Here is a 13,464-nt window from a genome sequence, read left to right on the forward strand (position 1 = left end):
GACCAAAACGTTGCAAGGGGATTAAAGATGGTCACTTTCTTTCACGGACATCGGAGTGCTGCCTCTTTTTTGGATTATATATATATATACAGGGAGTGCAGAATTATTAGGCAAGTTGTATTTTTGAGGATTAATTTTATTATTGAACAACAACCATGTTCTCAATGAACCCAAAAAACTCATTAATATCAAAGCTGAATATTTTTGGAAGTAGTTTTTAGTTTGTTTTTAGTTTTAGCTATTTTAGGGGGATATCTGTGTGTGCAGGTGACTATTACTGTGCAGAATTATTAGGCAACTTAACAAAAAACAAATATATACCCATTTCAATTATTTATTTTTACCAGTGAAACCAATATAACATCTCAACATTCACAAATATACATTTCTGACATTCAAAAACAAAACAAAAACAAATCAGTGACCAATATAGCCACCTTTCTTTGCAAGGACACTCAAAAGCCTGCCATCCATGGATTCTGTCAGTGTTTTGATCTGTTCACCATCAACATTGCGTGCAGCAGCAACCACAGCCTCCCAGACACTGTTCAGAGAGGTGTACTGTTTTCCCTCCTTGTAAATCTCACATTTGATGATGGACCACAGGTTCTCAATGGGGTTCAGATCAGGTGAACAAGGAGGCCATGTCATTAGATTTTCTTCTTTTATACCCTTTCTTGCCAGCCACGCTGTGGAGTACTTGGACGCGTGTGATGGAGCATTGTCCTGCATGAAAATCATGTTTTTCTTGAAGGATGCAGACTTCTTCCTGTACCACTGCTTGAAGAAGGTGTCTTCCAGAAACTGGCAGTAGGACTGGGAGTTGAGCTTGACTCCATCCTCAACCCGAAAAGGCACCACAAGCTCATCTTTGATGATACCAGCCCAAACCAGTACTCCACCTCCACCTTGCTGGCGTCTGAGTCGGACTGGAGCTCTCTGCCTTTTACCAATCCAGCCACGGGCCCATCCATCTGGCCCATCAAGACTCACTCTCATTTCATCAGTCCATAAAACCTTAGAAAAATCAGTCTTGAGATATTTCTTGGCCCAGTCTTGACGTTTCAGCTTGTGTGTCTTGTTCAGTGGTGGTCGTCTTTCAGCCTTTCTTACCTTGGCCATGTCTCTGAGTATTGCACACCTTGCGCTTTTGGGCACTCCAGTGATGTTGCAGCTCTGAAATATGGCCAAACTGGTGGCAAGTGGCATCTTGGCAGCTGCACGCTTGACTTTTCTCAGTTCATGGGCAGTTATTTTGCGCCTTGGTTTTTCCACACGCTTCTTGCGACCCTGTTGACGTTTTTGAATGAAACGCTTGATTGTTCGATGATCACGCTTCAGAAGCTTTGCAATTTTAAGAGTGCTGCATCCCTCTGCAAGATATCTCACTATTTTTGACTTTTCTGAGCCTGTCAAGTCCTTCTTTTGACCCATTTTGCCAAAGGAAAGGAAGTTGCCTAATAATTATGCACACCTAATATAGGGTGTTGATGTCATTAGACCACACCCCTTCTCATTACAGAGATGCACATCACCTAATATGCTTAATTGGTAGTAGGCTTTCGAGCCTATACAGCTGGGAGTAAGACAACATGCATAAAGAGGATGATGTGGTCAAAATACTCATTTGCCTAATAATTCTGCACGCAGTGTATATATATATATATCTCATATACCATATACAATGAAAGCTTCCCATCTTGGACAATTGGGGGAATATCGCTAGTAGTGCAGGTCCCACCGCTGGGGCCTGCACCCATATCGAGAACAGAGGAAGGAGAGAAGTAGCTTGAAAACCCCAGATTTCCTGTCGTCTGTCTACCACCCATTGCTTCTCCCTGCCTCCGCCATTGTAGTGAATGGGAGCGCCCCTTTCCAATTCAGTTCTATTGAGCAGACAGAAGTAGCCAAACCGGTGCTTGGCCATTTTTGGCGGCCACACAGACAGTAATGGAGGGTGGCCGTGCATGCACAGTGCACCCTCCTTAACTTTCTGGGCCCAGCACCTACAAAACAATGGGGGTATATCCTAGCTTTATGCTCCCATTGTCTGAGATAGGAAAAACCCTTAAATTAAAAAAAATATTTTCACTGCCACACTTACTTCCAGTTGTGGTTTACTCTAAAAATATCGTTTCTTTCGTCTCCCATTGGATCCATCAGCATAAGTATCTTCTTGGACTGTATGACAGCCTAAAAAAAATAAATATATATTATATATGATGAAATCACACAAGAGTGTTGATAACAATGATTTTATTATAGTTTTACCAAAAGTAGATATACCGGTGTAATCAACAAAGTTTGATTTAAAATGACATGCATTAAAAGATCTGTGTCAGTTAGAAATAGTGGAGGTAAGATACAAAATGTGTACCCCACACCAGTTTTAGAGATTCAACTGTACCCTAACTTTTGGTCAACCCTGTATAGACGGAAAAAAAATTGTGATGTCATAGGGTTATTCTTTATCGATACATTGCATAGAATCCTGTTGGCCATGACAACATAAGGATAAGAAGGTAGTTCAAAATAGTGCTATAATTACCAACAAAATCCAGTGAGATCCAAAGTTGACAAGGCAAATCCATAGATCTTCGGATGGGAACCTCATCTGGGGAAAAAAATGTTTTTTTAAATTTTAATTGTCTACTTATTTTGGATGTATAACTGTAATTGTAAGTAGTGACTAACCTTTCCAAGCCTATGTATTTGTCCAGAAAACAACGCAGAGGACAGTACTGCATCTAACTGGCGAACTGGTTCCTATTTCAATAGATTTAAAAAGTTTGAATGTAAAATTACAACGCAACAGACAGAACAGAATACATGGAATTCACATTTACCTGATAAATTACAATCAGATGGCGCAGGTATGCAACAATCACCTGTAGTGAATAAAAAAAATTAAGTAATTATTTAAAATTAAAACAAAAAATAGAAAAAAAAAGTAAGATTCAGCATTGTGATTTATTATCAATATATTTTCTTACCTCATCCACCAGCCACGCTGTGCCACGCAGTGCATGGAATGATGACATATACAACTTATACGGTTCCACCACTGCTTGAACTGAGCCATCGTCTTCCGATTCCCACAGCATTTTAACTAAGAAAAAAAATAAAAAAATAATTATAATATTAAATCGTAGTCATTAAGATTAATTTTTTAAAATGGGATAACTCCACCTTTATACGCTCATTTGTATAATATCAAACTCTTAAGATTAATGATAACAAGAACTGGATAGAACATGAGGCCAAACAGTGGCAACTTGTTAAAGAAAAAAAATAAAAGGCCCAGAATGGGCAACAAATTTAAAGGCCACACCAACAGGGCATGGCCAAACAAATGACCAACAGGGTCAATATTTAAACTTTGAATCCAGTAACTGCTACCTCTGTCCTCTATGCTGTGGAATACACTGAATGATACAGATGGCTTTGAAAAAAAACATCAAGATTAGCGTTAATCACATAAATTTAACATTACATTTACATTAAAATAATACATAAAAGTATAGATAATCAAAATCATCCCTTTTTGTATGCATTGTTATATATAATACAAATTAAAACTATATCTAAAATTTTATTTTACCTCAGTAATGATCTCCAGTTTGGGCTCATAACATATGACTGACGGCCTTGTAACGGAGGACACACGGGTGGTAATTTCATGTGTAAAGTTGACCTCCTCTTCCTGCCTGTCAACTTTAGTTGCCTGACTCCGATAGTAAGGCTTTATGTGGTCTACACTTATCTTTTCCATAAGTGCAACACCGTCCAAGGTAGCCAGTTTTACAACCTTCCCATCAATGTCCGTGGTGGTATAAGGACCAGTGAAGTCCGGCTCTATCCTTCCTCCTTTTCTGCCCCGCTTCCTCATGTTATACAGAAGGACTTCATCGCCAATCTTGTACTTTAGGTTCTTGTATTTTTTGGCTATTCTCTTTGCATACTTTTCTTTCTGCTTTTTCTGTGCCTTTTCAATATTCGTCTTTGCAATTTTTTGAATTTCCATTAATTGAATCATTAGCAATAGTCTTCTCGTCCGGAAGAATGATGTTCCAAAGCTGTGAAAAACATTTCAATACATTTTTAATATATATATATGTATATATATATATATATATATATATATATATATATATATACACACACACACACACCAAACAAAGCCCACTATGGCTACCACCACCCCAATCAGTGAAAAACTTATCCCTCTTTTTATTCTGTCTGTAGGTGTACCATAAAAACCACACACATTCACCGGCACTTCTACAGGAACCTCACAGGGGAAACGTGGCTCCCTCCCATACATCACATTAAAGGGTGATAATTTGGTGGAAGTTTGGATCTTTGATCTTATTGAAAATAGGGTGGCATCTAGATAGAAGTCCCAGTCATCTTGCTTTTCATTAACAAGTTTGGTGAGGGCCCTAATGAATAAAATATAAACAAATACAGTTACCAGGGGACAACGAATGTCAGTTAAGTGGGTAATAATTTCTTTAGAAGGGCATGATTTTGTTAAGTAAATATTTTTTCTAAAAATTTCAATAGTTTCAGGAATACATAATTTATTTATTTTTTAATAAAAATTCAAAGTAAACCTGTGGGGCTACTGAAAGACGGAATAAGAAATTAAAAGAAATTGAATTAAACTTGCCTCTTTATGGTATCATTGGTCTTCTCATCCAGGCCGTTTGTTTGCGGGTAATAGGCCGCTGTCACGCTCCTTTCGATTCCCAACAGATGGCAAATTCGTTTGTTGAGCTAAAATCAAAACAATTTTTTAAAACATTTGTTAAATATCATTGTAGATATAAAATAAACATACATGTTACTAAAAATGTTTTTCCAGCAATAAGACATTAATAGTACACTTACTTGGTTGACAAATTCTCTGCCCTGGTCTGACAGTATTCGTATGGGAACACCATGTCGGTAGAAAATAGCGCAAAGATAGCGTCCCACCTCAACAGCACTTTTGGTTTTTAGAGGAAAGGCCTCCACCCACTTTGATAAATAGTCAGTGGCCGTCATAATATACTGGTTGCCATCCGCAGTCTTTGGAAAAGGACCAGTGAGGTCTATTCCAATGAGCTCCCAGGTAGCAGAAACCTAATGAGAAGAATGAAAAATGTATTTTTACTGAGCTAAAGTGATAATGTGTAATGCATTACTATGATAGATATTTACCGTTATACACTGTAACGGCTGTGTAGCCGATAAAGGCTTTCCAAACCTCTGGCAATTATCACATTCCTGGATCTGTTGGAAATGAGTCGTTAACCTGTGTTCAGCTTTCATAACTATTGTAACATATCTAGGTAATAATGGTGTACCCATTTATTTATATCCTTGGTCATTCCATGCCAAAAGAATCTAGAGGAGATGGCCGATTGTGTTTTGTTGATGCCTGTATGTCCTCCGATGGGCGAAGCGTGAAATTCAGTGAAGATCCTCCTGGCTTCTTCCTCGTTTTTTAAAACTCTTCTTGTTCCAATGAAGAGTTCTCCTTCTGTAATGGAAGTTAAAAATTAAGAACATTCTGTGCAAATTTATGTTTAGAATTTTTTTTATTAGATTGACTGACTTTAATGAAAATTTAGCAGATGTTTGCCTGAAATTCTGTCTCTGGCTTGTACTACACCAGGATGGGTACTCCAGCAATGAGGAATCTCAAAATCTTATTGTATTTAGTATCCATTTCTAAACAAAAATAATAAAAAAAGAAAAATGACAATAGGTACACTATTGTCATTAGGTAACCACAAAAACTAACAACTGTTACAAAGGTGGCAGGCAATCTCGGAAATGCTTCAGAACAATATGACCAAATATGGGACAAGCGCAGTACGTGATCAGGGTCAGGATTAATTTACACGAATCTTAGTATTTATGCGCATTAAAATTGGAAATGAATAACTTAATAGTTAAGTCAATTTCAAAATAACTACGTTATATAGTAATGGGAGTAACATCAATTATAGTAAACAGGATATGTAAACTGAAGACAGTGACAAGAGTATTCACTGTGTTAATTGTGCTATCACTATAAATTGTCTGTCTTTGCTACTGAACCGTGTTCTGCACGCTTTTGTGTTTTGATTACTGGAACGTCACTTATAATATGACGCCACACTATGGGTATTACTCACCGTCGGGTGGTTTTGATGAGACTGGAGACTAACTTCAATGAAGCAAAACAATTGACTGCAATGAAGCGAACCAATTGACAAACCTGTAAGGTGACAATTAAGAGTAAATTATAAAATATACTAATTGATTCACCACAAAATTGACGTTATTCACTGTTGGAGATTCTGATAGTAGTACCAGACAATAGACAAGGGATTGAAGGACAAAGTATGAAAAGAGACAAGAAAAAAAAAAAAAGGTGAAGTGTAAATAAGGTCATGCCACGATATGGGTATTACTTACCGTCGGGCGGTTTTGATGAGACTGGACACAATTAAGCAAACCAATTGACTGCAATGAAGCAAACCAATTGACAAACCTGTAAGGTGACAATTAAGAGTAAATTATAAAATCTAATGACTGCCTAATCAATAAATGGACAGTGTGTTAATGTTCTATAGTGCTGCACCACCTGTATAGAACCCCACAAATGTGATGCACCACCTGTATAGAGTCCCCACCCCCCCCAATGTGGTGCACCAATCTAGCCATGAACCCCCCAAAGTGCTGCACCACCTGTATAGAGCCCCCCACAATGTGCTGCACAAATATAGCCATGACCACCCCCCCAAAGTGCTGCACCACCTTTATAGAGCCCCCCCCACAATGTGCTGCACAAATATAGCCATGACCCCCCCAAAGTGCTGCACCACCTTTATAGAGACCCCCCACAATGTGCTGCACAAATATAGCCATGACCACCCCCAAAGTGCTGCACCACCTTTATAGAGCACCCCCACAATGTGCTACACAAATATAGCCATGACCCCCCCAAAGTGCTGCACCACCTTTATAGAGCCCCCCCACAATGTGCTACACAAATATAGCCATGACCCCCCAAAGTGCTGCACCACCTGTATAGAGCCCCCCCAACAATGTACTACACAAATATAGCCATGACCCCCCCCCCAAAGTGCTGCACCACCTGTATAGAGCCCCCCACAATGTGCTGCACAAATATAGCCATGAGCACCCCCCCAAAGTGCTGCACCACCTGTATAGAGCCCCCCGCAATGTGCTGCACAAATATAGCCATGACCACCCCCCCCAAAGTGCTGCACCACCTTTATAGAGCCCCCCCATGTGCTGCACAAATATAGCCTAGAGCCCCCACCCCCCCAATGTGGTGCACCAATCTAGCCATGAACCCCCCAAAGTGCTGCACCACCTTTATAGAGCCCCCCCACAATGTGCTGCACAAATATAGCCATGACCCCCCCAAAGTGCTGCACCACCTTTATAGAGCCCCCCCCCCCACAATGTGCTGCACAAATATAGCCATGACCACCCCCCCAAAGTGCTGCACCACCTTTATAGAGCCCCCCACAATGTGCTGCACAAATATAGCCATGACCCCCCCAAAGTGCTGCACCACCTTTATAGAGCCCCCCGCAATGTGCTGCACAAATATAGCCATGACCACCCCCCCAAAGTTCTGCACCACCTTTATAGAGCCCCCCCATGTGCTGCACAAATATAGCCATGACCCCCCCAAAGTGCTGCACCACCTGTATAGAGCCCCCACCCCCCCAATGTGGTGCACCAATCTAGCCATGAACCCCCCCAATGTGCTGCACCACCTGTATAGAGCCCCCCACAATGTGCTACACAAATATAGCCATGACCACCCCCCCAAAGTGCTGCACCACCTTTATAGAGCCCCCCCACAATGTGCTGCACAAATATAGCCATGACCCCCCAAAGTGCTGCACCACCTTTATAGAGCCCCCCCCACAATGTGCTGCACAAATATAGCCATGACCACCCCCCCCAAAGTGCTGCACCACCTTTATAGAGCCCCCCCACAATGTGCTGCACAAATATAGCCATGACCCCCCCAAAGTGCTGCACCACCTTTATATAGAGCCCCCCCACAATGTGCTGCACAAATATAGCCATGACCACCCCCCAAAAGTGCTGCACCACCTTTATAGAGCCCCCCCCACAATGTGCTACACAAATATAGCCATGACCCCCCCAAAGTGCTGCACCACCTTTATAGAGCCCCCTCACAATGTGCTACACAAATATAGCCATGACCCCCCCTAAAGTGCTGCACCACCTTTATAGAGCCCCTCCCCACAATGTGCTACACAAATATAGCCATGACCAACCCCCCAAAGTGCTGCACCACCTGTATAGAGCCCCCCCCACAATGTGCAGCACAAATATAGCCATGACCCCCCCAAAGTGCTGCACCACCTGTATAGAGCCCCCCCACAATGTGCTGCACAAATATAGCCATGACCACCCCCCAAAAGTGCTGCACCACCTTTATAGAGCCCCACCACAATGTGCAGCACAAATATAGCCATGACCCCCCCCTTAAGTGCTGCACCACCTTTATAGAGCCCCCCCCACAATGTGCTACACAAATATAGCCATGACCAACCCCCCAAAGTGCTGCACCACCTGTATAGAGCCCCCCCCCACAATGTGCAGCACAAATATAGCCATGACCCCCCCCAAAGTGCTGCACCACCTGTATAGAGCCCCCCCACAATGTGCTGCACAAATATAGCCATGAGCACCCCCCCTAAAGTGCTGCACCACCTTTATAGAGCCCCCCCACAATGTGCTGCACAAATATAGCCATGACCCCCCCCCCCCCAAAGTGCTGCACCACCTTTATAGAGCCCCCTCACAATGTGCTGCACAAATATAGCCATGACCCCCCCAAAGTGCTGCACCACCTTTATAGAGCCCCCCCACAATATGCTGCATAAATATAGCCATGACCACCCCCCAAAAGTGCTGCACCACCTTTATAGAGCCCCCCCACAATGTGCTACACAAATATAGCCATGACCCCCCCAAAGTGCTGCACCACCTTTATAGAGCCCCCCCACAATGTGCTACACAAATATAGTCATGACCCCCCCTAAAGTGCTGCACCACCTTTATAGAGCCCCCCCCCCACAATGTGCTACACAAATATAGCCATGACCAACCCCCCAAAGTGCTGCACCACCTGTATAGAGCCCCCCCCACAATGTGCAGCACAAATGTAGCCATGACCCCCCCAAAGTGCTGCACCACCTTTATAGAGCCCCCCCCCCACAATGTGCTACACAAATATAGCCATGACCAACCCCCCAAATTGCTGCACCACCTGTATAGAGCCCCCCCCACAATGTGCAGCACAAATATAGCCATGGCCCCCCCAAAGTGCTGCACCACCTGTATAGAGCCCCCCCCCCCCACAATGTGCTGCACAAATATAGCCATGACCACCCCCCAAAAGTGCTGCACCACCTTTATAGAGCCCCCCACAATGTGCAGCACAAATGTAGCCATGACCCCCCCAAAGTGCTGCACCACCTTTATAGAGCCCCCCCCACAATGTGCTACACAAATATAGCCATGACCAACCCCCCAAATTGCTGCACCACCTGTATAGAGCCCCCCCCACAATGTGCAGCACAAATATAGCCACGGCCCCCCCAAAGTGCTGCACCACCTGTATAGAGCCCCCCCACAATGTGCTGCACAAATATAGCCATGACCACCCCCCAAAAGTGCTGCACCACCTTTATAGAGCTCCCCCACAATGTGCTACACAAATATAGCCATGACCAACCCCCCAAAGTGCTGCACCACCTGTATAGAGCCCCCCCCCCACAATGTGCAGCACAAATATAGCCATGACCCCCCCCAAAGTGCTGCACCACCTGTATAGAGCCCCCCCACAATGTGCTGCACAAATATAGCCATGAGCACCCCACCTAAAGTGCTGCACCACCTTTATAGAGCCCCCCCCCCCCCCAAAGTGCTGCACAAATATAGCCATGACCACCCCCCCCCAAAGTGCGGCAGCCCTTGAGACCGACCTGATCCTGACAGTAGCCTGGCAAGTTCTGAAACGGACATTCTACTGTGTGTGTCTTAAATTTTAAAATTGCCGCCTAGCGCATGCGCGGTGTGTAACGCTAATTAACTTAATCATTTCATTAACATAATCAGCTTTTGTGTTTTGATTACTGGAACGTCACTTACAATATGACGCCACACTATGGGTATTACTCACCGTCGGGTGGTTTTGATCAGACTGGAGACCAACTTCAATGAAGCAAAACAATTGACTGCAATGAAGCGAACCAATTGACAAACCTGTAAGGTGACAATTAAGAGTAAATTATAAAATATACTAATTGATTCACCACAAAATTGACGTTATTCACTGTTGGAGATTCTGATAGTAGTACCAGACAATAGACAAGGGATTGAAGGACAAAGTATGAAAAGAGACAAGAAAAAAAAAAAAAAAAAGGTGAAGTGTAAATAAGGTCATGCCACGATATGGGTATTACTTACCGTCGGGCGGTTTTGATGAGACTGGACACAATTAAGCGAACCAATTGACTGCAATGAAGCAAACCAATTGACAAACCTGTAAGGTGACAATTAAGAGTAAATTATAAAATCTAATGACTGCCTAATCAATAAATGGGTATAACTTTGGACAGTGTGTTAATGTTCTATAGTGATGCACCACCTGTATAGAGCCCCCACCCCCCCAATGTGGTGCACCAATCTAGCCATGAACCCCCCCAAAGTGCTGCACCACCTGTATAGAGCCCCCCACAATGTGCTGCACAAATATAGCCATGACCACCCCCCCCAAAGTGCTGCACCACCTTTATAGAGCCCCCCCCCACAATGTGCTGCACAAATATAGCCATGACACCCCCCCAAAGTGCTGCATCACCTTTATAGAGCCCCCCACAATGTGCTACACAAATATAGCCATGACCCCCCCCAAAGTGCTGCACCACCTTTATAGAGCCCCCCCACAATGTGTAGCACAAATATAGCCATGACCCCCCCAAAGTGCTGCACCACCTGTATAGAGCCCCCCCACAATGTGCTGCACAAATATAGCCATGAGCACCCCCCCTAAAGTGCTGCACCACCTGTATAATGCCCCCCCCAAAGGCTGCACAAATATAGCCATGACCACCCCCCCACAATGTGCGGCAGCCCTTGAGACCGACCTGATCCTGACAGTAGCCTGGCAAGTTCTGAAACGGACATTCTACTGTGTCTTAAATTTAAAAATTGCATGCGCGGTGTGTAACGCTAATTAACATAATCACGTGCCGCGCGTGCACGTGTACGTGTGAAGTAAATCGGGCTGAATGACTTAAGGTTTATTCATACACCCGTGCCCGTGTGATCCCCGCGCCTCTCATAACCCCGTGCCTCTCATAACCCCGTGCCTCTCATGTTTTCTTCATACCCACGTGCGATGTGAGCTCATACCCCCGTGCGATACGTGCCGCGCGTGCACGTGAAGTAAATAGGGCTGAATGAGAGTTAAGGTTTCTTCAGACCTCCGTTTGTTTGCGCATGCGCTGAATACCAGTTTCGGCGTAGTGCGCTTGCGCCGAAGAACACCCCCCCCCGGCGAGCCCACTTAAATCAGCTGACTTAAGGTTTATTCATAGAACACCCCCCCTGATGCACCTCTAGAGTAGAAACTCCAAAAAAGTGACCCCATTTTGGAAACTACGGGATAAGGTGGCAGTTTTGTTGGGACTATTTTTAGGGTACATATGATTTTTGGTTGTTCTGTATTACATTTTTGTGAGACAAGGTTACAAGAAATTGTAATTCTGAAACTTCATCTCCATTTGCCAATAACTCTTGTGGAACACCTAAAGGGTTAACAAAGTTTGTAAAATCAGTTTTGAATACCTTGAGGGGTGTAGTTTCTAAAATGGGGTCACTTTTTTGGAGTTTCTACTCTAGGGGTGCATCAGGGGGGCTTCAAATGGGACATGGTGTAAATAAAGCAGTCCAGCAAAATCTCCCTTCCAGAAACCATATGGTGTTCCTTTTCTTCTGCGCCCTGCCGTGTGCCCATACAGTAGTTTACGACCACATATGGGGTGTTTCTATATACTACAGAATCAGGGCAATAAATTTAGTTTTGTTTGGCTGTTAGCCATTGCTTTGTTACTGGAAAAAATTGATTAAAATGGAAAATTTGTCAAGAAATAGCTATTTTGGCACTGTTTTATTTTTGACTGTGTTTATCTGAGGGGTTAGGTCATGTGTTATTTTTATAGAGCAGATTCTTACGGACGCGGCAATATCCAATATGTCTACTTTTTTAAATGTATTTAGGTTTTACACTATAATATCTTTTTTTTTAAAAAAAAAAAAACATTTTAGTATCTCCATAGTCTGAGAGTCAGTTTTTTTTTAGTTTTTAGCCGATTGTCTTAGATAGGGGCTCATTTTTTGCAGGATGAGAGGACGGTTTTATTGGCACTATTTTGGGGTGCATATAACTTTTTGATAGCTTGCTATTACACTTTTTGTGATGTAAGTTGACAAATAAAAGGCTTTTTTAACACTTCTTTTTGTATTCATCTGAGGAGTTAGGTCATGTGGTATTTTTATAGTTCAGGTTCTTACGGATGCAGTGATACCTAATATGTATACTTTTTTAATTTATTTTAGTTTTACAAAATATTTTTTTAAAAATTGTTTTAGTGTCTCCAAAGTCTGAGAGCCATAGTTTTTTTTACAGGCGGTCATAGGCAGGATCACCTCGGGTGGGATTATTATAGCATGAAGAAGAAAGCACCGCGGCACTCACCACTGGTCACAAAGTTGCTGTTTGCAGTTTATTTTTCAAATACACATGGTGGACGCAGACAGGACACAGGTGAATGAACAGGCTACAGCTGTTTCGCGCTGTGTTGCGCTTTGTCAAGCCTCCTGTGACGTGAAGGAGGAGGGGGCAAGAAATACCCTCATCTCGTTACAATTAAAGTGATATAAAAAACATGTGTGCTAAAACCAATCAAATGAAAACAGTCATTCTTGTCATTTAACCCTAGAGGGCCCATGGCTTGTGTTTTGATTATCCATGCAGCTTCTCTCTGCAGGAGAATGCGTTTTCTGTCCCCCCCTCTCATGGGAGTGTGGACCACTTCAATACCCGCACATTTCAAAATTTCACTGTTCCCTGCATGTTCATTTTGTATATGCTCAATTGATCTAGTTGCTCCATTTCTGGTAATAATAGATTTTTTGTGTTCCCTAAAACGTACATATAGGCACCTGTGTGTCTTTCCAATGTAAAATCTCCTGCATGGGCACAAAATCGCATACACAACATATTAGGTCTTACAGTGTATAAATTGTTTAAATACATGTCCTACATGTTCCAGCTTCAAGATCACTGTCCCAGCTTCAGTTATTCAAGATCACTGTTTTAATAGTGGAAGCCATTGGGGAAAAGTC

Source organism: Bufo bufo, chromosome 1 (genome assembly GCF_905171765.1).
Source record: "Bufo bufo chromosome 1, aBufBuf1.1, whole genome shotgun sequence".
Taxonomy (NCBI): domain Eukaryota; kingdom Metazoa; phylum Chordata; class Amphibia; order Anura; family Bufonidae; genus Bufo; species Bufo bufo.